Below are 27,787 nucleotides of genomic sequence, written 5' to 3'. Positions count from 1 at the left end.
CAGATGTAATTTGCTCTCTTGGACTCAGGGATGCTGCCATCTCTTAAATGTTTGAACTCAGGCTATGAGTTGTAGGTGCATGTCTTGGGAAGATTTGGGTCAAACAAAGCCTGCAGTGTGGGCAAAAATTCCACATGCTTCTCAGTCATGAGGAGCAAAAATTGTATGTCTGTACTTGAATCTGTTCCCATTTCCACTTACCAGTGTGTGATGGCCTTTCAGCAGAATTCCCTTCCGATTTCTCCCTCACTATTAGGTAAAATAGGGCTGTTGGCTCTCTGGGCCATGAAGGCAATTCCTTTTGAGGCAGTAGACTGCTAAACCTGCTCAATAGCTCTCAAGAGGAGTGTGAAGACTGTTTTTACAGCTGAATGTGGTGTATGGGTTGAAATGCAGGCCTTCCATCTTAGAGGCTCCCTACCACATGTTTTTGTTATGAAGAACAAGGTCAAGTCTTCTAAAGTTTAGTGCTACATAGCTAACAGTTTGCATAGGACTTTAGAACAAAAAAAAGGAAACTACATTATTTTAAAAGCAGAACTCATACTTTTATGTAATGAGCTAAAGTAAATGTATTGCAGTTTAACAGCTGATTTGGAAAGTCCTTTTCCCAGTTTCTGTAGTCTCAAAGCCCAAACCCCAGGAGTATGAAGACTTTTTGAATAAACTAAACAGCTCTAACCATGGTGGACAATTTCATGCAGATTATGAGGTGACTGTTTAGAATAATTCCTGTGTTGCAGGAATATTTGCTTCTCTGTTTTCTATCTCCTTCAAGCAAACTGCCTGTGTGGAGCTAGGACAGTCCTGTCAGGGTGTGATCAGTATGCTGCCACATACCATCTGCAATTCTGGAATTTGCTTCTCCCACCCACATCATGGTTTCACAATGTGCTTTTTTGTACTGAAGCAGGGACAGCCTCCTCAGGACGTGTTTTTCTTAGTCACATGGATTTGTCAGCCTATTTTCCTAATCAAATGAGCTTTTCATTGGGTAGTCAGCATTGGATAAGCACAAGGGCTTGCAGATGACTCTTCAAGGAGACTTTCAGTGTGTTTAATTTGCTGCTTATGATTTCCCTCCTTGAAGCATATCTTACTTCCCCGCTTAGACTGAGCAGTAGCTCCCTGGCACCTGTCCTGGGTGAAAATGACAGTGTGATCCTTTATCAGCAGTGAGCAGTATTTAATGTGAATATTTGTGCTGCAAAACCACACTGTCAAAGGAGTTGTGCAGGGGTAGATAGACTGGAAAAATCTGTGGGACAGCATGAGGAATTAGCATGTGGGCAGTGTGGCCCACATATTTGTTGTAGAGACCTGACAAGATCTGGTCCTGTCAGACAGAGCCAGAGCTTACATGGACCAGTAGAGCTCTGCTACATTCAGTGACACTACAGCAATCTATGAATCACTACTTGTTTTTCTTTTTTAGTATCCTGCTCCCTGGTGACCACCATGACTCGCCAATCCTTTTCCTGAGGGTGCATTTCCCAGCTGTTAAATGTGAAATTATTAAGATTAAAAAAACCTGCCAGTAAGGCTTTAGTTTGCATTGCTGTTGGTAGGTAATGAGCAATGATTTGTGGCTGCACCATCCTCAGGGGCTTCATCTCCTCATCATGTTAGTGGTTAGTTACATCACAGAGACCTACTGCATGGAGAATATTCCCTCTTGAAAAATTGCTGTCTCCTCTGTAACAGAGGATCTGTCAGAGAAGAGAGGCATTTTGTAAGGCTGGTGAAATTCTTCAAAAGATCTTGAATTTTGGGAGGACTATAACACAGCACGTTTACTTTGTTGGTGTCATGTGGGGACAGTACCCATGTCCTGGGGACTGCCAGACTTGGGGCATCACCATGGACAGCTTCAGTCTGTGAGCAACCATCTTGCTGCTGGTATTGTGACCCACTGCTGGTGAGCCTGACCTCTCCAGAGTGGGAGCATGAAGTACAGCACAGTCTGTTGGACTTGTTGGGCTGTCTGAGGAAGCTTGTTCAAAGCTGGAGGCATTCACTGCTATGCTTTGCTCTGGGCATGTGCTAAAGCTAGAAAAATACTCAGAAGAGGGAACTTGAGGTAACAAGAAGACAATACTGGTCAGATACGCTGTTTTTAACCAGTTTCAGTTGGTTTTTCCCACTTCTTCACTAAAATTCTCTTTGGGAAAAAAAAAAAAACAACACTCTAAACCTTTTTTTAGTTCTCCTTCTGTTTTTGTGATTAAAAATAAAAATGTAAGCATGTATGTGGCCCTCTTGAATCACATTTTCTTCTTAACGCTATTGAATTGGGCTCTTCCAAACACAACAAAGTCTTTTCAGAAATATCTTTTTCCACTAATGTTTCCCATCAGGCTGCTGCAGGCATTCAAAGAGTGACTGTGTAAGTAAAGGAGACAAATGACAATGTCAAACAATGCTGAATTGCTGGAGGTTAAAAAGTGAAGGGTTTTGACAGCTGATTGAAATCTAAGTGGTATCTTTCTGGTATGCTACTTCCCCTTTTGTTCTCTCTTCCCTAGCATTTAACAATACTTTATTGATTACTGTGGCAGATTTGTACTGCAAATTGAATCTGAAGGTTATTTTTTGGCCCATAATCATGGGCTATATATATTTCATATCTATCTACCTTACATATTTCACAAATCAGTGCCAGGGAAAATCATGTTCTGGTATAGTTGTCTGTAAAAGTGTAATAGAATTAGTTATTTTTTAAATTAAAACTTCAGCATCAGAATAAATTCTTCACTGAGATATGCAGAAAGTCTCTGTTACTGCTTCATGACCAGCATGCCTGAATCTAGAGATGAACTCAGCTTCACAAGTGTTGTAAGTTCACTCTGAGCCTGCAGTCAGGCCAGCCATCTCTGCCCTTTTGAAGTGGGAGTACTTCAAGTCTTATCTGTGGAAATCACTTTCAGATGCAGCTGGCAGCTGCAGATCTCTTCTGGCTTAGACTTCTTAGATTCCCATCTCCAGGGAGCCAACCATAAGGTCCCATGTGTCCTCTTGCGTCCCTGTCCCAGTCCCACATGGGGCTGTTTCCCTCTGGGGTTTGGACCACCTGTGCATTGAAAAGCTCATTTCCCCACTGTGCACATGCCTCTAAAACTTTTGCTTATTAGCTAAGTTGTCAGTAAAAAGGGGAGGATTTATGAACCTGATAGAATCTGACAATGTGTGTATCTTCCACACAGTTCATTTCTTATCAGCCAAACAATTCCTATAAATAACTGTTAATTTGCAATTTTGGCATATTTCCCTCCTCCTTTTTTTCTTTCTTATGCTATTGCCAGATCTTCTTGTGTCAATCTGAACTTTGGCATCAAAGGCCATCTCCACACTCCACAATACTCTTCATTTTAAAACCATATGAAACATCACATCCATACCATAAAGAGTGGCAGGCTCCCATTCTGGTCCTTAGTCTCCAAACTGAATTTTCAACCCAGTTCCACAGGGCATGTGGATGTAAAACCACATCTATGTCAGTCCCCCTCTGACAGCCATGTTATTGCCTGTGGGGCTGGAGGCTACAGGTGCACTTCCTTCATCACAAGTTTGTATCACTACTTCTCTTGATTTTATCAGAATTTTCTACACCAGTGCTGGTAACTTTATCAAACAGAAGTGAAATCTCACTGGAATGTGGGATCAGGATTGTTTTTCCATTGCATTCCAATCTTGTTAGTCATAAACTCCTGGCCTAGTTTGCCATAATTCTGCCTGAAACAGATGTCAGCTATAGTTAAATGAATTTACCTCAATTTTTGCTTTAGTAAAAAATAAAACACTAACATGCATCTGAAATTTTCAGAAGTATGAAAATTTCTCAACAGCTAACACCTCATCCATCACTTTTGGCACTCCTTGGTATGAATTCTCTTGATCTACTCATCCATTTCTCTCTAATTAAAATTCTATAATATTCTTCCTACTTGGTTGCAAACTGGAAGTATTTCATCATTATCAGTCAGGTTTTCCTTGATTATCTTCAAAGTAGCTATTTGAAAACAGAAGTGTGAACACTATTGACTGGGACTTTCTCTGATTTCCTTTGATTTGGTCATGATTCCTGCTTATGAAGCAAGAGTAAATTGTAGAGGAGGAGATGACTTGTTCATCCATACGTTGTACCCAAAAAATGGTTACTCTCTGGAATCAGTCCTCATTACATGTGTATTGCTCTAATAAGGTCAATAGCCATCTGTATTCAGATTAGAAAGTTGTCATCTAAGGTTTCAGAAAAACAGATTTATATTTCACTAATGGCTGCATGTTATTCAATAACACACTCTGAATTTTCAGATTCATTTCATTATAGACTGACACATAAAGAGTGACTTCTTGTTTGGTTTGTCTTAGCACAGAGGACCGTGCCTGGACCCTGTATATCAGGATGTTGTTAAACACTCATGGTTTGAGACTCGCCTGAAATGGATCTGTGTGTCTATTTTAGAGTGCTAAGAACAACCAGTAATGGTAAAAGTAAGGAATGTGGTACCACATGAGGTGATGTGTCTCGGCTGATATTCAGCTCTTCACTTTGTCCCTCATCTCCCAATGTCTTTTTCCCAGACTCTGAGCCTCTCTTATACACATTCCCTCTGCTTTTTTCTACTCCATCAGTCTCACACAGTGCTGGGCATTGTAGAGTGGGATCATGGAGCTCACCTCTGCTGGGAGCACTTGCTGTCCCAGTCCATGTGAGTGCCCTAAACTCTTAAGACACTTAAAAACTCTTACTGCCTAGCAGCCCAGGGCCACAGGTAGGCTGCAGTGGGCAACCTGGACACTTAATACCAGGCATCAAATGACATCTGCAAGTGGGAAATGTAAAACATGTTGGTGCTCATTCTTCGGCTATAAATAATGGAAAATTCCTTCAAAAACTGAGTATATCCTCTCTGTCATTGTTCTTTATTTCCGCTGCAAATAACTTGCAACAATAAAAATGAAGGGATGCCAAATTTTGTGGCTCTTCAAAGTAAATTCTTTACTTGAAATGAAGTTCAGTTCAAAAGCCTGACCCTTCTCCCTACCATTTTGTAGGCCAGATGGGTTACTGCTGTCCTTCAGCATGGAGCCATCCTTAGAGTGTGATGTTCCTTTTTTCTCATGAATCTGAAAGAAAGGGATGAGAAACTTTATGTCTCCCTCCTGTCTTGCAGAAACTTTCCCTGCTATCTCTGGGTGGAGTCCCTTAAGGCCATATACATAATGATCTGTTCACTGTTGTTGGCTAATATCCTGCTCTCCAGAGCCATTCAGTCATTGCTGACTTTCCTTACAGTTCTGTCCTCAGGTTCCTCAGACTTTTCTTCCTTTCTCACTAACAAGAGCTCATTATTTCTCCCTTAAGCTTCCCAGTATCCCACAGTGGATTTTTGCAACTTTTAATTTCCCAGGAGGGATATGAAACGTCTACAAGTAAAACGCTTTGCTTGCTCTTATCTGGGAGATTACAGAGGGGAATTGGATGAAAGCAGGGGTTGAATACTCAATGCTTTGCCATTGTCAGCAGCAATGCACTTTTGGTGGAAAATGCCATTATCCTCATGCAGTAGGGTTTTAAAAACTTTTAAAAGGCATAAAAAATTGAGGAATCAAATTCTTCAGGCATTATTCTCTGCTGCCCTGAAGTTCCTTTTCATTGCACTGGAGGCAGAGGAAAGAAATGGAGTGGCTCAATCCCTCCATTCCCATAAAATATTCAACAAAGAGAGACTGTCCTTATTGCATACCTGTTTCCCCCTCATTGTGAGAGCTGGAAGGGGATGTGGGGAACACAAGTCCCCATCAGCAGCATAATGAGGTGAACAGGCTGGTTTGGTCTGCTGTTGTTCCAGTGTTGTGCAGCAGGAAGCTGGGATTCACACTGATGTCTCAGTTCCTCTGGCCTTTTTAAAATTGGTAATTGTGAACATTTTCCACACTAATTATTTTTGAGACGTTGCAATGAGCATCCTTGTAAGAATGTTGGACTGTGTTCACAATTAAGGGCTGCCTAGAGGATAAAGATGGCCTTTTCTTTTTCAACAGCACTGATTGAACTCTGACAAACCACTTTTTTCCTTGTTTCTTTCGATGCTCCCTATGCTATGATATGAATAAATTACACAGTGGGAAGTAAATGAGAAGATTTCATACTGATAACCATGTCTGTGCTTTAGTTTTCCTTGTTTTACTTCACCATATTCCCTGCTCTAAATGAATATGTGCAGTTACACATCTCTGTTCTCTCACAGTATAAAATGGCCCTTCTTTTCCAGATGAAATTTTCTTGTCCCATAAAGATGATCTTCATTCTTCCTTCTGGAAAGGCTTGAGAAATGCAGAATTATTCTTAGAAATCTAGAGATGGTAGAAGAAATAATGTTAAATGTCTGTCTCAAGTCCCTATACTTGTACCTGGAGCTAGAAAAGTTACAGCTTAACCTCAGAATTTCACTGCCAGCCCTTTTACATGCTTTCACACGTTCCTCTATTAAATGGTATTGATTTTGGGTTGCATTTCATAACAACCATTATGCTAGGGGCTGAACTGGGTGACTGTGGAAATCACCTTTGTGCTGATAACAGGAATGTGCTGGTTGCAGGCCAGGTTGCCTAAATTGCTGTGAGGATCCTGCACATCCTCCTCCCGAGCACGAGAAGGCCAGGCTGTGCTCAGTAATGAACTAACTCTGTGCCTGGTGTGCCCTTGCTGCCATCAGATAGCCCCAGCTGAGCTTTGCTGTTTGTCTCCAGCTGGTGAGGGAAAGAGAACCCAGACCACTTTGGGTGACCCAGAGGAAGGAGGATATTGCCATTTGAGAGATGGGTATATTACTATAAGGTGTAGTCTGAAGCCTTGTGGCATTTTTCATTTTATTTCTGCTTGTGTTAGATGGGAAGGCAAGACTCAGATTGAACCTCTGCATGTAACATGCATGCAAAGGACTCTGGTTGCCCTGGTCCTGTTTCTAGCCCGACAGTGAGCCTCTCTGCTGCTGTTGCAAGGTCCTGTTACCCCTCTGTGCTGGTGTACAGAGCACAACATGGTGTCTTCAGCAGGGAAGTGGCACTGATGACTGCAAAGGCATGGCAAGGCTTCACTCGTTCAGATTTGCAAATGGCTTTGCTTATTTCTCAAGGAAAAATAATGACATAAAGCTAAATACTCTTAATAGTCACAACTGGCACTAACCTTTATAACCCAATTAATAAACAAAGGTTTTAGTTTGATCACCCTATACTGCATGTTAGAAGCATATATGTCTTACTGATAGTTAAATCAGGTTACCCACCAAACAACCTTCTGTGACCATAGTTAATTGCATTAAAATTTAAAATTTGCAAAATCAGCTTTTGAGATTAAAAGACAAAACTGTCAGTCATGTCTCTGAAGACTGGCTTTTTTTCTGTAACTGTGGCTTGAAGGATTTCAAAAGCTTCTTTTCTTACTTAGCTTGATTGGTGGACCTAATGGTAATTTCGATTTTTTGTCTTATTGTTTTGATTATTTCTAAACTCCCAGATGCTTCCAGGAAAACAAGTTTCCTTGAAACAATGTGCCTCAGTAACAATATTTTACCATAGGAAACTGCAGAAAGCTTGTGGGTTTGAAGCAGAACTGATTTTCTTTTCAGTCATCTTACAGCCAAACATTACACATAAAAAATGAATCTACAAAATTTCAATTGTTCCTGTGGGACTGGAATTTTAACTAAAAGAAAAACATTTCTATAATACCTGCTCAATCTGCTCGAATTGCTCACAGTTAAGTGACCTGCTTATGATCAGGTTAACTATCCTCATGCTTCCTTATCTCTTTCAAGGACAATCTTGCATGAAAGTCATCCCTGCAGCTGACAGCTGGCAGCTTTTTCACTCCTGGGAGGGGGAACCAGGCTCTAACAACCACTGCCTGCTGGCTGCCAGCCAGAGGCACAGCATCCCATATGGCATCACCTACAGAAGTGCATATCCACAGACACATATGCATATACATATATCTCATCAGATTCCCTTTGTAAGGCTCCTTCTCTGAGGCTGTGCCTTTTGATAGAAATTCAGCTCCTCTCAGTTTGGTTGCAGGCATTCCAATCCGTGTTACCACAGCAGAGTGATGCTGTGGGTGACATTGCTGTGTGAGCATCATTTTGCTTTCTCCACCCCTCTGGCACAACTCTGATGTGATGCTCTTGTCAGCAAGGAAGGTGTAATGCTCTGGAAGATCCCTGCGATCACAAGCCTGATATATAGAGGCTTCCCACACAGAAACTAAAATATCTCTGTTACCTCATTGCTGGGGATTGCACTTGCAATAATAGCTTAAAAATGAGAATCAGAAGCAGCCCAGTGAGTGAATTTCTCCTGACAGTGTGTGCTTGGAAAATGGCAGTGGTAGAGAAATGCTGCAGCATTACACTTTATCGTGCACCTTTGTTTCACAAGCTCACTAAGAGAGCTGTTCTATGATATAGTTTTAAAGACTTTCTGTTGTCTGCATTATCACAGATTTGCTGCTTATATCAGTAGGTATATGAAAATCCCATAATTTGTTATAGCTGGCATTTGCCATACAGTGATGTAGTAGAGCCATAAGAAACCCAGCATGTGGACTTACTCTCTTGTCCTCTCATGAGGCATATGCTGATTTTATAAGCGTCTCTGACACAGTGTTGGTGCATCATGCCTCCGCAAAGGATAAAGATTGATCACCTCTAATGCAAAGGCTGAACACTGAGAGCTGCAGAGTGTTTCTAATGCTAGATGACTTTATGAGATGCTGTAGAGAGATGGCAGCACTCAAGAGAAGACTCAGGCATTTCACAGTTATATTTGCAATATAGGGGTATTTTGACAACTAAAGAAGCCCTGGATGTGCTCTGGCTCCCTTCTGCCATGCAGAGGGACTCTGAGGTGTAAGGGAGAGGGGTCACAACCGTGTCTCCTTTTAGCATTGAGCTAGGACACAAATGGGGAGAGCACATGGTCCCATGCTGGGAAGTGCTCATTCATCCCACGTCTTACATAGATTGGCCCTAAAAACTCTTGTCTGAGCTATATAGTTTACTTCCATGTTCATGATAAATTATGCCTGGAGTACATTCTGCCATAGCTTATATTAGGGTGTGTGCAAACAAGCTGCCATTCATTCATTGCTCTGGCTGACAGGCCTGGGTGTAAGCAAAATAGAGGAGCCTTCATTGTAACTTAGACAAACCCAGCAGCAGCCAAGACTCATCTGTGTAGAGTTTAATGCTGTGGCAGAAGACTGTCTTGTAGATGTGGTTTTAGGAAGGTTATCTGTACTCTTATGAGCACTGCTAGCAGTTGGGAACCAAAATTCAATTCTGCTCCCAGAGTCTGGGAAGTTCTCAAAGTTTTCTCAAAGCATCTGATTCACATTTTGATTAACCATCTACTTTTGGATATGTCTCATCTTACTTGAAATGATGGATCAAGTATTTTTCTCTCATTATTGGGGAGTACTCTCTCATCAAAACTAACTTATTCATAATTTCCTGATAGCTCTGGGGGCTGCCAGTGTGGTGGGAATAGCAATAGTCAGGATGGTTATGATATTCTTCAGAGAATGTGCCCTTCTTAGGCAAGGAGTGCTGTATGGGTGGTAAGACACTTTCTGCTATTGTATTTGGTGGAGTCATGTCACTCTCATACTCTCATGAACATATAGGGAGGCTCAGCAAGATCATCAGAGGACAGCTGCTGTGAAAATTACCAGTGTGTGGAATTAGAATCAATTGGACTTTGAACCCTGCTTCATACTGCCCTGTGTCTGGCAGATTGTGTAAGTACATGAAAGGCTTTTTGTTCATCTATAACTGTAGTCATTAACCAAGGGATGGGCAATTATGGTAAGCAACATAATAATCTTAAATTCCAGAGATGATTGCATAGGACACTAGAGAAGCAGTGGATTATCCATGTTTGTCTAGTAGAAAACAGACCACTGAGAAATCAGATAGCAGTGAAACACAAAAAGAAATCTTTGTGCAAAACCAGTTGTTATGTTTTCATGCAAACCTAGGCAACAGTGGCCCTCTTACCCATGTTTCCCACAGCAGCTCTTGGTTTCATATATTCCACTGACTGCATGCAGTGGAATTGATGGTTTCCCTTAGGCATATGTGTCTGCTTTCCATCATTAAAAACTTTGTTTTTAAAAGAAGAGAGCAGAAGCTGTTCTGATTTTTCCTTTGAATTAACATGTTTTCATTAAAACTTCTATATAATAGCCCAGGTATCAAGTTAGAAGTGGATGACTCTGCTAAGTGCTTTTATAAAGTGCCTGTACTAGTGCAGCTCTCTGCTAGGAAGGCAGACTTCCAAGGAGAACTGTAACACTGGAGGATCAGAGCAAAAAACAGTGATGTAAATATTTCTTAATTGAATTCAGTTTCTCAAGGCACTGCAATCATCTGTAATTTATGAAAGGATGAAATGCACTGTCCTCTGGTGACAATGCACTTCTATGCTATTTGCATATACATTGGGCCATCCTTTCTTCTAGGATAGGAGCATATATATATAACCTCTCTCCTTTATTAAAGGGTGACATCTGCTACAATGTCACCTAGACCCAATAAGCAGGCTTGAAGCTGGCATCAGGGAATGACAGTGCTGGCAGCTGCTGAGTGTGAGGGTGAGATGTGAAGCTGGCTCAGAATGAAAAGGTTGCAATATGCAAGGGGAGGTGATCACAGGGCTCGAGCAAAGGAACATCTGGACCTGGTTTAATGGAACATCACAATTACTCAGCACAATTTAAATGAGCCATTAAAGCCAACACTGAAATAAAAGGTAAAAGTGCTCCATAGAAAAATAAAGCTTTCATGCCACTGCTCTGGTTGGTCTCCAACAATGCTGCTTAGTTCACTAGAGTAGTTTGCCAGCCAGGGTTGTGCTGCCTGTCAGCCCTGTGAGGTGGCTGGGGTGGCTGTCAGGGAATGGGCAGGTGAGGCAGCACAGAGCTCTCTAATCTGCTGTTCAAGAAGTGAGATTAGTGACTGCAGTGTAGGCAATAGCATTGTTGCAATTGGCAAAAATAGGAGATGTTCACAAATGCTCTGAAAAACCTGTGATCAACTTTGGCATAAAAAATTTTTACCATTCACTATACTTCAGTGAAAATCTTGCCTTCTTAGTTTAAACTTCCCTGCACCAAATTGCCAGAATAGTATTTTCCATCTGTAATATGGACTAGCAGAAGACATCAGAGGAATTTTAGAGCAAGTGAATGTTATGCCAGTTGAACTAATCTTGCTTTTTTTTTAGAGAGAGGGTTGCATCATAATAGGATGAATAATATAATGAATCTTTCGGCTTGTTACCAATCAGAACAGTGAAATTTCATAATCTATCACTATTTTGGAAGGTGAATGACAGCACCAGATGTACAACATTGGTGACTCAGATCTTAGGAAAGTAATTAGTAATGTTAGCTGAACAATTAAAAACCTGGTGTTAAGAGATGCTCAAAAGACAAAAGCACAATTCTTCACAATTCTATTGACAGATGAACTCTGCTTCATGGACCTCTTGAAAATCTCTGTAACAAATGGTAGGCCCCATAGCAAAACTTTTAGGAAATACAAGACTATATTAGACAGATAACATTATCCAAGACTTTGGCTCAATTACAAATACTGGAGCACTACAAATAATACCCAGAGGTCAGATTCATTTTTTTTCTTGTGAAGTATGTAGCTCAGGAAGTTCAGCAGTATGAAACTAAAGCATTCTATTGACAGACCTGACTGAATAGAACCTATGGTTGCTGTGAACTTGGTTCTTCTTTAATGCAGTAAAACACTGGTTATTGATCAATTAGCACTACCATGTATTTGCCCCTTAAAATTGCACTCTAGCTAATCCCCAAACTATGAATATCAACTTTGTATTGTCAGGAGAGAATTAAGAGATGAGACAACTCAGAAATTCCGTTTGAAAAGAAGTGCCATCCTATGTCACTGCATAGTACCAGCAGCTGAACAAGTTTGAGCCCAGCTTCAGAAGGGGTGTCTACAACCTCCTGTGTCTAAGAAATATATCCTCAAAGCCAGTGGCATTGGCCACCAAGGCAGGAAGATACACTTAAAGAGCTGATACTTTAGGTGAGACAGGAAATGCTGTCAACTTCAAAGTGTAGGTACAAGTTATGTCAGAAACCTTTCCATTGAAGACATCAGAATTCAGATACATCTGAAATTAAAATTGGCAATTAAATCTCCCGAAATTAAAGTTTCCGGCAACTTCTCAGCTTTGCATCTCTAGGAAAAAGAAGCCAGTATTATATTAGGGAGCTGATTATTTTAAAGGACTTTCAGTTGAATGAAGCCTTTATGGACTGGGCTAGTCTGTGTAGCCAGGAGCAGAGCTGGGTACACAGAGCAGTATCCCCAGAGCAGAACTGAGGCTGAGCACAGACTGATGTAAGTCCTCAGATGAATGAAAGCATGCAGAACTTTCTGAATTAAAAAAAAAAAAAGAAGGAAAAAGGAAAAAAAAAATTCTATTAAAAAAAAAGTTATCTATGCTAGGAGAAGGGTTAAGCACAGGGAATTAGATGGGCTGGGGAAGCTCTGCACATGACCCAATCATGTATTACAAACTCTGCAGCTGCTATTATTGGAAATGAACTACCAGTTTAACAAATGCCATGAGCAAGGCAAGCTTGCAACACAAAGGTGAACAGAGATAAAACCTTAGTAAATTGCTCTAAAATGCAGTTAGAGAAAGATCTGTGAGAAACAGCATTATGTGAAAAAGTAGAGCATATGTAAAACAATCTCTAATATCCATAAAAGATTCTTTTACTTCTCTACTGCTTACTTATCAGATGTTCTCTTTTATATAAATAGAAAAAATATTTATACTGCCATTTAATACATTTAACTGGTTTCATAATAGTAGATTAATGTTTGAGTTAACACTCTAGTTGTTAGTTTTGTCACTCAAGGTTTTTAGTTCTGTCTTTTTTATTTGGGGCTGCAGGGGAGGAAGGAGGTGTGAGATGGATGTACTATACTGAGTAATATAATGAGGGTCTAATATAAAGTGTGTAATAGTTTCTGCTGTACTGCCCTATGGTCTGTACTGGTGCTAATGTGCTGTGACCACTGATCGCTATGATTGACTTAAGTGTTGCTGTCCATAAGTAGTGTTTATCACTAAATTCAATATAATAGTGGGAATATAAGAAAAAAACATGGCAAAATCACAAAAGATTAGAATTTGTCCCCCATTGAGAACACATCACCGCCTTCTGGAAGTTATGCCTTTGGCAGCCACTATACACACTTACACAGTCTTGTCACCAGATGATCAGAACATACCCTACCTGGTTTATCTTAGGAGCAAATATTTTCCTCAGCAGGAGTTATTGTTTGTTAGAATGTCCTTGCTATTATACCTGTCTGTCATAACTCAGCAGGTATAAAGCAATGCCTCTGAAAAAATAAATTCTTTAACCACTTCTGTAAAGCATTCAAAGGAAAGTCTTTATGCCTTTATGTTAACCTTATATTTCCTAGATACTTTTTAGCAGACAAATTAATCAGATTTTCTAATGCAAACTGTACATACAAATTCTAAATAACCATAGAGATTGTTATATATAAGACTGTTGCCTTATGTACTTAAGGTGGGAATTAGCTGGATCTTATCTGAAAAGATAAGCAATCCTGCCCTTCAACTCAACCTTGAATTTGATCATCTTTCTTTAGAAGAGCACAGCTCTTCCATTCGAAAAGGCCCAGCTGAAAAACAAGGCCATGAATAGAGAAGGAGGTTTGGGTATGACAACCTAAGCTATGCAGGATAACTTACCTGGAAGTGCATGCCCACCACGAGTGCCTTGAGCACTCTGACAGACAGGATCAGCAGCCCCACACTTGCCCTACCTGGAGACCCCCAGACTCTTCCTGTCCAGAGCCTGCTCCATGCATGATGCTCACAGAGCAAGGAGTGGGGCTCAAGTTCCCCTCTTAGGCTGCATGTGGTGCAACGTGAAATAGAAACCATTTCACATCACCCAGAAGGTGATTCACTCTCTTAGCTGTCAGTGTAAAGGCCTGGGTGAGATGGTGAAAGCCAAAGTCAGTAGGTCAGACAGCACAGGGAGACTTTTAGTCAGCAACAACCTGAATAATGTAGGCACAGAACTTACATTTTGTTTCATACCAGTCACAGGAAAGTAGGAAACTACAGAGAAGATTTCAAATAGAAGGTCCAGCAGAGGAAGAGTATTAGTGATGCTATGGCCCACCTGAAGTTTGAAGGAGAAACCATGTAAAAGATTAGCAGAACAACTCAAGAAACTGGGGACTGTTGAATTTTGAAAGCTCTTGTTGTAATTTGAGTTGGAAATCTTCTGGCAAAGCACTTTAACCAAAACATGCCTTCTCTCAGAAAATACACTGTGTTTTTGAAAGGTTTTGGATTCAACAGATTTCCACAGGGCAAAGCTCTGAGTCCTCTTGGGACTTCCTGGAGATGTGGCAGGGGGAGGGAGTCCTGTCCCTGCTGTGTGCAGTGGGACTCGTTCTGAGGCAAGGAGCCAAGAAGAGGTTTCAGACAGCAGGCATCTTCCCTTCCACCTCCCACACCTTTGTGTCCTGTGTCACAGGTCTTTCTGGTCTTGCAGTGGGCACCATGGCAGCTTCCATGTTGGCCTGATGGTACCCCTGAGCTGTGAACTGCCTCTACAGCACTGGCACATCTGCCAGTCCAACTGGGAAGGTGCAGCTATGCTCACACTCCTACACTCTGTCCTTTGGGAGTTTGCCTCAATGCAGGGACATGGTTCTTCTTGTAGAGGAAGCAAAGCAGTACACTAATGAAGGATTTTGAATCAATGAACATTTTATACACTTACTTGAAGATGTAAGTTTACCAAGATGATTTCCAATCCTGCTCACAGTAGCCCTAATTTGTATTGGTCACTTATATTTTTCAGAAAATAAGGTATGTGCTTCCTTCTATGTCATGCACATATTTAGCAAGAAGAAGAGTGTCCTTGTGTCTAATGGGGCTCAGCCTTCTCCCCTGATGCTTTAGACACAGTCCTAAACAAGTCTAATGCTTAGCCTTAGGTAATGAAAGAACTTTTAAGGGCACTGTCATGACCTTCAGCTGGGTGAGATTTTACTGACACCAAAACCCTTTGCTGGAGCAGATGCTCAAGCCCTTACACAGAAAACCCATCACCCATCTTGCGTGTATGCTAAGGAAAAGTTGTGTTCAAAGTCAGCAAGAACTTTTCCGTTGCTCTCTGGGACCTCTGGGAAGGGCCCAAGGGTGAGCTTTTCTTCTTGCTCCACAGCCCCAAGAATATCAACAACAGCTTTTGAAGTAAGCATGAGATGTAGCCACCCCACAGAAACACCCTGGATGTTATGTGGAAGGAAGAGCTGTGTTGTTCCAGTGTCAGGCTACAAGTTACAGGAATGTTCAGAGTTTTCCTGTGCATTCCTGAAAGAACTCTACCCCTGCTGCCTCTTTTCTCAGACTCTCTATGTTCTGAACATATCCAGTGGTACCAATTAAATACTTACAGATTATTAATTAATGAAGCAGCCTGTGAGGATTTGTGCTGCAAGGCTCCCTCAGCACTAAGTTGGCTGTTCCAGACTCCCTGTCTCCTCTGAGGTTTTTGTTCAAAAAGACTCCTTCATGTGTATGCTGAGATGGATTTAGAATTCGTTATATAGCTCAAAATAGCATTGATAAATAAATGAAAATATTTTAAGAAGTGGATATCTGTAGAATTGACATTTGCAGGAGGAAGGAAAAGCCAGGGGGAAGTCTGGTCTTGGGGGAGAGCAACCCTCACGTGTCACGGGTGAGCGTTCCACAGGCTGTAGCCAAGTGCTCCTGCCTCACGTGTGTGAGCACAGGAGCAGCCAGCTTCCATGTGACTGGGGAGGAATGTTGAGCACAGCTTTCAGTGTGCCTTAATGCGTGCCTGCAAAGTAAATTTCTACAGCTGTTGTATAGTTGAGTGGATTTCTTTTATGAAGTGCTTGTAAGATGTGATTTAACAGGGTTGATATTGAAAAACAACTCATGTTCTTTCTCTTCTTTTACGTCAGCAGGGATTTTGGAGCAGGTAAGTTTTTGCAGGGTACAGCTTGTGGGTTTTTTAAAGGTCATTTCCTAACCAAATCTTGACTGCCTTTATCTCTTAAGAGGTCCAGAAGAAAGTCCAGGCTGCTTTGGAAGTTTGACATTTCCATATTTTCATCAAAGGAATGTAGGAAAAAAGCTGAAATCCTCTAGACAGAAAGTATCCTAAGTGTACACATTTGTCTGACTGCTCCTTGTCACCAGCTGCCTTTTTCTTCAACTGCAGTTCTCTTCTGAGAAATGCTGCAGTTAGCAAGAGGAAGTAGCTAGTTCCACTGCACAGCCTAGGCATGTAAGGGTTTGAATTTCTTTCTAAGATCAAGTTTTCAGAAGCAAATTTTCTAGCAATTTAATCTTTATTAAAAAAGAAAAAAAAAAAAAAAAAGCAGCATACCTGAGGAAATGCCAAAGGGATTTCAAATTGCATTTAGAGATACATTTACTGTAATGATCAGAAGTTTCCTTTACCATTGTACGTAGTTGTGGGATTTAATGTTGCACTTGGCAGTGCAAAGCTCTTATAATAGAATAATTACTTTATGAACTCTTACAGTGAAAACTTTGCAGAGGGACTGGTGGAGGAGGTTCCACAGCCAGACATCAGGCAGTGGTGCATGTCAGCCACCTTGGGGTGGGTGGCTGGGGTGACAGACCCCAGCCAACATGGGGTGGGTGAGCTCTCCATTTCACTGGAACAGGAGCAGGTCAGGTTTCCTACCCCCAGTTCAGGGCTTCTCCAAATTAAGGCAAAGCCTTTGCTTTCCTAAAGAAGAAGGAATGGCGCTGAGCCTGAGGTGTAGAAGGTGGATTTTAGGCAGGAGATGAGAGAGGACATCCCTGAAGAACAGGACATAACATTGTTGCTGCTGGACAATGGAATGGGAGAGAGGGAACATAGGTCCTGACCTTCTCTACGTGTCAGTAGAATAAAAGCCTGATTTTCTTGGGCCCTGGTAAAAGAAAACTACAATACAGTTTCTTCAATAACAGGGACAACTAATTAGGCCTATGGATAGTGCTTAAGCTCACCCATGCCATTATTCTAACATTTTGCATAATTAGCAAATGTCACAGCTGTGCCTGACGAGTTTCTTTTCCATGTCCTTTATTTCCTTCAGCCTTTGGAGACTTTCAGTGCAACAAACAAATAAACAAACTAACAAATTTCCTAGTGTGCAAGTGAATTCTCTGTTGCCACTTCTGGCTGCCAGAAACAGGGCTGAAAACACTGCCCTGCTTTGCTCATGATATTAAACACCAGCTAAAAGAGATTGGTCATTATTATCTTGAGGTTAGTGTTTAATTAGTGACCTAGCAGCAAAACCTTCCTGCTTGATCATTCCAGCAGCTCTGAGAGCTGTCCTAGAGACTTATTCTAGCCACACTTTGCTGTGTAAGAGCTATTGGCATGCAGACTGTGTGCACACCAACTGGGAAAAATGAAGTGGTGTCAAGAATGCTTTGGCTATATTAACTCTGAGTATGTCCTTGCTGCTCTGAGATTTGGGGTTTAAACATAATATTGTTTGAAAGTGCTTTGTAGCTTTGAATATCATATTCCAGTGAGAGGAAAGGTTTATATCATGCTGAAAACCCATGATTGTAATTTGAAAGAAGGTTGTAAAAAATGTATTTTATCTGGTTTGAAGATGTAATTCAAGGAAATTTGAATTTTATTCTTGAATCCTGAAGATCATCACAAAGATCTTTTTATATGCACTGACTGCTTTATTAGCAAATCCAGTCAGCTGGCTGCCAAATATCAAGATTTTGGTCATGTTTTCATATTGATTCACCTGGTGAAGATCACAGATGCAGAAAAGAGCACAGTCCATTCCAGCTGCTGAATTTATCTGACCCTGACATGGACTTAGTTCTTCACCTCTCCATTTTAGAGAAATGTTCTTTTTCCTTCCTAAAAGTTTCAATGTTTCTCCTCCCTGGTGCCCAGAGATAGATGATTTGGGAAAGTACCATTCAGGATACCAAGCTGCTTTGTCTTCTTTGTGGTCTTTGTTGTAGGATTGTCCCATCATCACAGCAACAAATTTGGCACGATTTTATTTGACACGGAGCTAGATACCTTGCTTCAGAGATGGAGCTGAAGTCTTCTGAATAGCACTCTTTGCAGAGAAAATATCCTTAGATTGAAAGTGTGGTCATTCATTATTGGATGAACAACATGAAACCATTGTGCAATAAGAGGAGAAATATTTCATTGAAAGGCCTTTCATTTCCTTGATTTCCTCAATGCTCCTTGATTGTTTGCATTTATACATATTTGTTTTTTCCACATTCAAATTAGAAAAGCTATTTTTGGACAGAAAATTCTTCTGCTTTAGGAAGGTTCTATTTGTATTCTTCCAAATGACAAAGCTGTCTTTGATAAATATGGCCTATAGTTAGCATTGCATGCTCTGATTCTAAAATCGATGATGTGGTAGGTCCAATTAAAAACTCATCTTTCGATGACTAAGGTGATTATTCCAGCTTCCAGTTCTTAAAAAACCTCAAGAAAACTCCTTGCCTTGAGCTCTCAGTTGTGTCTTCACTCCTCCTGAGTAAGGAAGAATGTGAATCTGACTGGAAGGACATTTTCCACTTGTTTTGTCAATTCCATTAAGAGTATTATCCCCCTAGAGGGTATCTTTCCTCAAATTAACAGAAGATTTATGAATCTCCTAAGGGATAACTTTAGACTGTATCATGGTCCAGTGGATTTTGATTTTCATTGAGAAAATTTGCTCCTCTAAATTTCATACTTCACTTGCTTTTTAACAAAATTCAAATGGTTTTCATCATTTTGCAAAAGGCTTCCCCCTGCCCTTTCACATCCCCCCCCCCCCCGCCCCAACATCCTGCATGGAGTGTAAAAAAAAAAAATTAAAAACCCAAATGGATTTGGATGATTTTATTTCAAAATCTGGATTAAATGGACAAGTGATGTTCTCTAATATCTGGTGTAAAGCCAGCAAACCTGCTGGTATCAAGAATGAGTCTAATGAGTAGGACAGGTTCTCATCTGGTATAAAACAGTACTATCCTGGTGAGGTAGACTAGATTAGCAGGGCTTCATGTTTTGCACTAAATAATCCAGTCTATTTCATCTCAGTGCGTTTAAAGAAGGCTGAGGAGTGATCATTTAACCTCCAGGCCCAGGAGTCTGTGAGTGAGTCAACCTTCTGCCATCCACATTCTCTGGCCAGCTCCTCAATCCTCTCTTATTTTAATTTCTGTTTCCTTTTAAGAGCATGTTAATCCTGCTGTTATTGCTGCCTTTCTGTCCCTGCTGCTTTTCCATTCTTTGGGGAAGTTCTTGAGGACACAGTACTTTCATTAACTTTTCTTCATACAATGAACTCCTGCAGAAGCCTTTGTTTATCTTTTTTTTGTATTTATTTACCTAATATGATTTTGATCACAAGGAATTTATTTAGAATTTGATGAGACTTCCGCAGCTAATTACTATCACATGTTATAATTCATTCTCAAGTGAATGAGCCTTTCAAATAAAGCAATGCAGAAATAACTGATGGGACCCTGCTGGGACTACTTTGTTTGGAAAAGCTGGAATTCAAAGACTTGTGAATTGGAAAATATTTTCCAGCCAATTAAAACTGTACAAAAAACACTGACCCTTTTTGCATGAGGCTGTTAAGATGAGATGCTCTGCAGGATGATTGTTCCAGAAACAGGAAGCAAAGAGTGGTAAAGCGTTGAGATTTTGTTTCCCTGTGCATTGCTGCCAGCTTTCAGTCAGGAAAAACCTCCCTGAAAATTTTAAGACTGATAATTGTGATCAACTGGACAGAACTGATTACTGTGGTTATTATTGCTATTACTAATGAGGTATTTTACAGATAGTTATGAAATTATGATCTTGGAAACCTGCTGGCAAACACACCGTGTTCAAAGAAAGGAGAGTATTGAACTCTTCCTGCTTCTGCTCCGTGCTCTGCTGACCCCAGTCTCACCCCCAAGAGCATCTGTTCTCTCTAACTTGTTTTGTCAATCAGCATAGACATCTTCAGAGAAGTGTATGTTCAAGACTGAATGACAGAGTGCCCATCAGGAAAGAATGTTAGCAGCAATTATGGACAGAGAATTAAAAAACACAGGACAAAAATACTGGGAAAAGCACAGCAACGTAGTTTATTGGGATATATGGCTGGAAGAAGGGAGCATAACAGATGAAAGCAGGGGGCGTGGGGAGGACCACGAAGGTGAGCAGAAAGAAATATGCAATGAAGGAAGCTGGATGAAGGATCTAGAGACATGAAGGGAAGAAAATTGTCAAGGAGTCCTACATCTACAGGATATTACTATCAGTATGTGAAACGCATTGAAGGTTTGAATCTGAAGATACCAGTTAAATAGGAGTTGACAGATTACAGAAGAAAAAAATCAGAATTTTGATATGTTGCTGCTTATCATGGGCCCATTGTGAACTATCAGTATGTGGGGAGTTGTGGGCTTTATTTGTAGAGATTTATGAAAAACAGTTGAGTCTTTATTGGCATCTGACAAACCTGGATGTAACTTGCTTTTTAAATTGTTATGAGAGTACTGTTGGAAGCTTTGAGAAATTTTTGGTAACTGTGTGGATATGAATACACCAAAATGAACAGGAAATGTGCAACAGGAGCAAAGATTTAAATGGTCTTTTATTTTCCTGTTATGCTGTTGTAGTTACAGCTGCTTGATTCTTTCAGCTGAAAAGAAGGAAAACAATGACAAAGTGTCAGTTTCTTTTTAACTGCTGCATGAAAGTACAGGGCATATGTTTCCTAAAAGACATACATCTTGACTTTTATTCCTCCTAACCATATCTGGGCAAATAATCAAGGTTATCCCCTCACTGACTGGCAGCTCCTTCTACAGCAAAGGGAGATCAATACCTCCAGAGTCTGACTCAGATCTTACCTCAGGAATATGCTAGATAAAGGCTATTGATATTCTTTAATTATAATGCTAAGAGTAAATTGAATGAGGATTTGGTAAGCTAATGAACTGTTGCTGTTTATGAGAACATTAATTTCTGCTTTCCCGAGGAAGAGTTTGTGAAAGTTTGCAGCTCAGGAAAACTCACTAAAGGTTTAAGCTGCCTTAAAAGCTGTCCACATTTGCTTCTAATTCAGAGGAATAAACATGTGAAGTTTGTTCTACTTGCAACCATTATAACTTTACCTCGGATAACTGTGCAGGTCACATCCCAAAAACTACTTCATGGGACAAACATATCTGACACAGGCAACTTAATGCCAGAAAGGTTAGAGACTCTTCGTCCTTGGAGATTTTGAAAACATAGCTTGAGGAGGCCTTCAGTAGACTCACTCTTGCTGTGAGTGAAAGATTGGACTGGATGACCTCTAGAGATTCCCTCCAACCCAAATTTTTCTACCCTTTTAGTAAAAATTTATTTGCTGAATAGTGCCAGTAAGTTCCATACCTCCTTCTGATTTTGAAACAAACCTGCAGGGAAATAGCTAAAGCTTTTAATTAAAATTGATTTAATGCTATTTAGTCTAAGTTCCCTGGGATAACATTGTGCTGATTAAAAAAAAAAAAAAGTCATCTGTGATTAAAACCAAAGCAAAATGGAAAAAAATTAACCAACTTTTTGTGGTTTGATTCAACACAGAATGCTTCAGTTTAAAACGGAATGCTTTTTTAATTACTTTCATTTGAAGGAAATTGGAATAATTATTGCAGAATTTTTAATATTTTTAAAAATTTTTCTCATTCAAAACAAATTCTGCATGTTTTCTTGAGCATCAGTCTTGCAGAACATTTCCTTTAAATGCCTTTCTAGAGATAAGAATTTCTTGACCTGTTCCCATTCCCAAACCCAGAAACCTGATGTGGGCTGTGAATAAGGCAGCAGACTGCTGTTAGTCATTAGAGCTTGTCCCGACCAGATTCTGAACCTTTCAGTACCAGAAACAAACTCGTGTTTTCTCTTGGGAAATAACTCAGAAGAGTACTGGGATGGATAACAGACTGAGTGATGTATTTTTTATTGGTAGCATCATCTACCTGAAAAGAGAGAGGACTGAAGCCCTTTCCCACCCTTTACTGCGTGTGTTCTAAAGCAGCACCTTTCGGCAGCTCTCAGGGCATCCGTACTGCGCCATACAGAAACTACACCAGGTAAATTGGCAGATGTGTTGTGAACACAGCTCCTGTCTCAAGGAGGATGACACTGGTTTGGTTTTGTTTGCCTTCTTCACGTCCTCAGCGCTTCACTCAGGTAGGAGTGCTTGGTGTGCAAGACTGATTCTTCAGTGGTGTCCCTGCTATATAATTCCTGCTCACACTGCAGACACCAGGTGACTTTCTGTGAGCCAGCATAGAATCACAGAACCGTTTAGGTTGGAAAAGGCTTTAGAGTCATTGAGTCCCACCATTAACCCAGCACTGCCAAGCCCACCTGTAAACCATGCTCCAAGAACCACATGTGCACATCTTAAATACCTTCAGAGATAGTGAATCCTTGATTGGGCAGCCTGTTCCAATGCTTGACAAGTCTTTTGGTGAAGAATTTTTTCCTGATATCCAATATAAACCACTCCTGGAACAACTTGAGTCTGTTTACTCTTATCCTTTCCTGTGTTACTTAGGAAGAGACCAATCGTCACCACCTACCTCTTTTCAGGTAGTTGTAGAGTGTGATAAGGTCTCCCCTTGAGCCTCCTTTTCTTCCTTGCATTACTATGGTTATTCTTCCTGTGCCATAGAAACTGCTGAGCTAGGTTTATTTGATTAAATCTCAGATGATTTTTCTTTCTTTGACCTTCAAATACTCATTACAAAATTTTGAAAGCATAGAAATACTGAATTTATTCATCTGTCAATAGGGACTCTGTTCAGGAGTGTAGGTAACATTTCTAAACACTTGGCACATGTAGTATTTCTGGTAGTTGAGTAATGAGGAGAGGTGTCTTTTGGTAATAATTGTTGATATTACTAGTCACTGAAGTAGCTGCAGGAAAGTAGCTGCAGCCATAGAAATGGATTGCCAAAGCAATTATAAGTTTCAAGTTGCAAGTTTGGTGTTGAGTCATTTATACTTGGTTGTGCAGCACTGCCAACCTATTGCCTTGGCAGCCTATCTGTGAGGGAGGCTGTGTGACTGCTGCTGGATTCCCTATTCACTGCTCAGCACTGACTGAGTCTGACCTACATAAGTCAATCAAGCAACCAAAGAGACAGGCTTAACGCAAAAGTGGGCTGGTTATGAGGTATCTGATGTTCACTATTTGCCATATCTTCTCTCTTGATTTTGGGGTGCTGTCTGTTAAACCCAGCATGGACTTAAAGTACCCATCAATTGGTGCTCTCCTCTCTGAATTGCTCTTCTGGCAGCTCTCACTGCCACAGTGTATCTTTTTTTTTTTTTTTCAAAGCAAAGCTGTAATATCAAACAAAACCAGAAGAAACCATCCCCAGTGCTTTTTAATAGCCTGTGATAAAATCTCTACTGCAGGTCGCTGCCACAAGAAGACACTCTGAGCTGATTTGTTCTCCAGGGAGAGGTACAGTGTAATCAGGATCTCATTACACTGTCTATACAACACCTTGAACAGTTTGTCAGTAACTTTTCTTCCTTCCTTTATAAATTAGTGTGTCTGAACAAAACAATAAAATGGCAATTTGGAGAAGCTTGGGACAGTAAGATCAGACAGCATTATTGCTTTGAAGCACAACTATATGAATTATGACCTCACCTAGAAAAGTTTTATGGCAGAAAGGTCGTTAGAAAGTTTGTCATCTATAGCTTTTCCAATTAAATGTGTGAAGCTACCAGGAAATATGTACAAATTGTTTTTAAAAGATGCTAATTTTCTTCCTTCTATTGCTATAATTTTCTCAGATTCTCACGGAGAGTGAGTCAGTCTTTTCCCTTTTGGAGGAAAATACCACTGGTTGGGATACTATGCTAGTTTGCCTTCTGATTGTTGTCAGAAATCACAGAGTTCGTGTCCCTCAATAACTGGCCTCAGTTTACTTTGTTAGTACTACAGCTTATCCCAGTCACATCTGCATAAAATAAAATTTTCTCAGGAATTCTGCCATGTGCAGCAATACTTTTGAGTGACCCAGACTGAGTGCATGGCAAAGGAGTCCAAAATCAGGTCTGCTAAAAATCTGTCTGCATCAGTGTTGCCTTGCATTGCACAGTGATGCTGTTATGAGTTTCAAGGTGTGAGGATCAAAGATTCCTCTCTCCTCATTCTCTACATTCCATTTTCTCTGGTTTTTTCCTTCATTGTTTTGGGTCTTCTTAGACTGAGGGGGAGCTCAGAGCTGGGCAGACGTGAGCCTTGAATAGAAGCACCTAGATTTTGAAATCTGCTCCCTTGAAGAAAGGCATTCATTAGTGACTGACTTTTTAGTGACAGATGGTTTGTACCAAATGCTGGCCCATGACACTGTATTGCTGTCACCAGTAAATCTCGCCTGGGGGTCAGTGGCAGAGAAATAATATCTTGGAAACCATTATCAGACTGAAGAAGAGCTTCCCCCAAAGCTGGACAAGACAAAAGTGATCAGCATACAGGGACTGGCTGATAGTGGTGGGGCATTTTTCACCTCCTGCATTTCTTTCAAAGCTTTGACGCTACCATCTTTGGTGGCATTTTTCATTTGTTTTGTTCTGATGGAAATTACTTCCTGAGGTGTACAGAAACAAGTACCTATTTCTTCAAAATAAAGCCTTCATTTATTTGAAGATTTTCTTCCCTTGACAAGGACCGTCTCACATGCTGGGAAAAGGAAATCTCTTGATTCACGTAATAGGCTCAAGAAATTTGGTGGATACATGGCTCTTCCTCCTCATCATGCCAGTGCTGCTCAGGACAGGAACTAGCAGCAAGGGATTTTGCAGGACATGTGTGCTCAGGAACAAGCTTTTGGATTCTCTTTTCTACATGTTTCTTTGTGGGAACATAAGTGATTTGCTTTGTGGATCTGACTGCCTAGAGTGATGATTTATTTCATATGAACCACTGAACTCTGCTCATCTGGAAACAACTTTGATTGCTAGTGACCTTATGCTGAGTCAGTGACTGAGAATGAAATGTTCTGGTTCTCCTTCTCACCCTAGGACCTTTGCATACCTCTCTTCTTTGTGTGATGTGAAGCTATGCACAGGAGTAAGCACTTTTACATATAATAGCATTTGCACACCAAATATCAGTGAAAACAGGCCTGCTGAAAGTGTAAATGTATGAGTTTAATATCTGAAGCAAATTTGATAGCATATCATTAAAATGTTATATCACTATTAGTTCAATATGAGAGCTCACAGGATTTAAGTAGTTCCTTTCACTGCAGCTTCTTATACAGTCTCTTATCTCTCCAGAAAAGCTTCTCTTCAGGGGTTTTACAGTTTTTGAGGGGGACTCACTTGATCTTGGAAAAATGTCTTGGTTTTTATTAGCATTATAGCAGGATCTAGTGGCAAATTAACCAGAGCTGTGACAGATCTATCCATATAGAGGAATGTTTTTTGGTTAACCGGGCCCTGAAATCTAATATAGTACATGGTGTAGGAACATGGCAGAAAAATCCTGGATACCCAGCATAGAAATCAGCATGAGAAATGAGTAAATTGTCTGTTTGCAAGTCTCTGACTTCTTTGCTTCTATGCACAAACTCTTCTCCCTTCTAGAGTACTCTCATTAAAGACTACCATGTATTTGAAAGGAAAGCAAAGGAAACTCAATCTACAGGAGAAGCATCATCCAGCTGCCTCCCAGTGTGCCATGCCTCCTCTCTGAAGCATCACCCAGCTGCCTCCCAGTGTGCCATGCCTCCTCTCTGAAGGGCATAAACTCTTGACCCGAGGACAGATGATGAGCAGCAACCTAAAAATAATTTGCTTCTGCCAGCTACTCAGCATCTGGCACCAGTGAGGGGTAGCTGAAATGCTTTTGTTAATATCTCTTCCACATGTTTCCTGAGTATTTTCCCAAAGCAGCTTAGCTCTGTGCAATGAACTCTCATTTCCTAATGCCAGTGACTGAAAGTGTATACCAGGGGATAATTGCAAATCCATGTTACTTCATCCAGTCACATCATCTGTGCCCACTCCCTGTAAATCCTTGAGAATGACTGGTGCAAAATGGTGACACAGGAGCATTGCATGATTCATAATGCATGTTAAATAAAACACAGGGTTGCAGGGGGAGCAGGCAGTCCTTCTTTTAAAACAAGACTTAGCTTTTTAGATAGTGAGTTTACACAAGGCTGTGATCAGATTAGGCATTTTTAGAAAGCTGAATAAAAGGACAGATTGTAGTAAGGCTAGCTGACCTGCTCAGCTTTAATTTAGCAACTGTGGGTAGTGTTGAAAATGACTGTATGGATAAAAAAGTGACTTAATCTGCTGGATCTCTGGCACACTGTACAACTCCAAAATTCCTGTTGTCATATCTTAACAGCTGCTGTTCACCGTGAATGAGGGGTTGGAGCTACTGGAATGATGTCAACCTGTACTTCTAACACACCTTCATTTGCTATACAGGAGTGATTTTAACTGTTTCTCAGGCATTGAGAGATAGGTCAGGGTTTTTTCTTGTGGATCTACAAAGCACCTGCTTTGGGGAAAAGCTTCTGGGCAGAACTGTAACAACATAATTCTGGTTAGAACTGAGACATAAACAGCAAAGTCACATCCATGCATCCACTTTGGGGTGTGAAATCTCATTACTGTTTCCCCTTTTAACATTGAAGACATTTTGCATCCTGACTTCCCCGACCCGTCTTTGCTCAAAGCCTGCAAAAATCAAAGTATGAAAATACACAAGTCCTTCAGGGGAGAAGGTAAAAAAAGAGCCAAAAAAGTCTGTTTTCAGATGAGTGTTGTGATAGCTCTGCTGGAAGGGCTCCTCCTTGGACCACTGTACTAGTTATTTATGAACAATGAAAAGAAAAGTAGACAAGGGGGCACTGTTGCACCTAGCCTTGCTATTAACTTATCTCTTCCTCTTATAAATGTCAAATCTTTATGTCTGGGATATGGAGCTTTTCATCCTGGTGGGAGAGTAAGAGGGAGGGCTGGGAAGAAATTCATCATCCTTTTTAAATACTCCATTTCCTGATAATGAAGGCAGGGCCAAACACCAAACAGAATAAAGACATTTCTTTCATTATTAATGCACTGCTTTCTTCCAAAAGCTTAAAATTATTTTTATAACTGGATTTGTTTCTGAGTCAAAACTTCTTGAACATTTGAGGTGAATGGAGAGGTTTGGCAGAGGAAGCTGAAGAGTGGGTGAGATATTCATGACTTGTATTAGTAGCTTCTGTTTTGTACAGACAAATGAGTATGAGAAACTGATAAGCTGATAGTTGACCCGATAATGGTTTCCAATGTTTACAATATATCCTTCACAATTGTCTCCCCATGACTTTATTTTTTCCTGAGTTGAAATTTGTGAAATATTCTGTGCTTCTTCACTGGATGGATTCACTCTCCACTGGCAGACTGCAATACTTAAAAGCTTGCTTTATTGGACACATTATCTGCACAAGGAAGAAAGTGACTTGTGTCTATAAACTTTATACTGGCCAGGGAATGGGTTACTTCAACTTATTTCTTTCAGCACGTAAGCAAAGGCTTTATTCTGCTGCCTGAGAA

The sequence above is a fragment of the Anomalospiza imberbis genome, chromosome 3, assembly GCF_031753505.1.
Source record: "Anomalospiza imberbis isolate Cuckoo-Finch-1a 21T00152 chromosome 3, ASM3175350v1, whole genome shotgun sequence".
In the NCBI taxonomy this organism is placed as follows: domain Eukaryota; kingdom Metazoa; phylum Chordata; class Aves; order Passeriformes; family Viduidae; genus Anomalospiza; species Anomalospiza imberbis.
The sequence above is the reverse complement of the archived record's forward strand: the minus strand, read 5'-3'. Positions refer to the sequence as shown.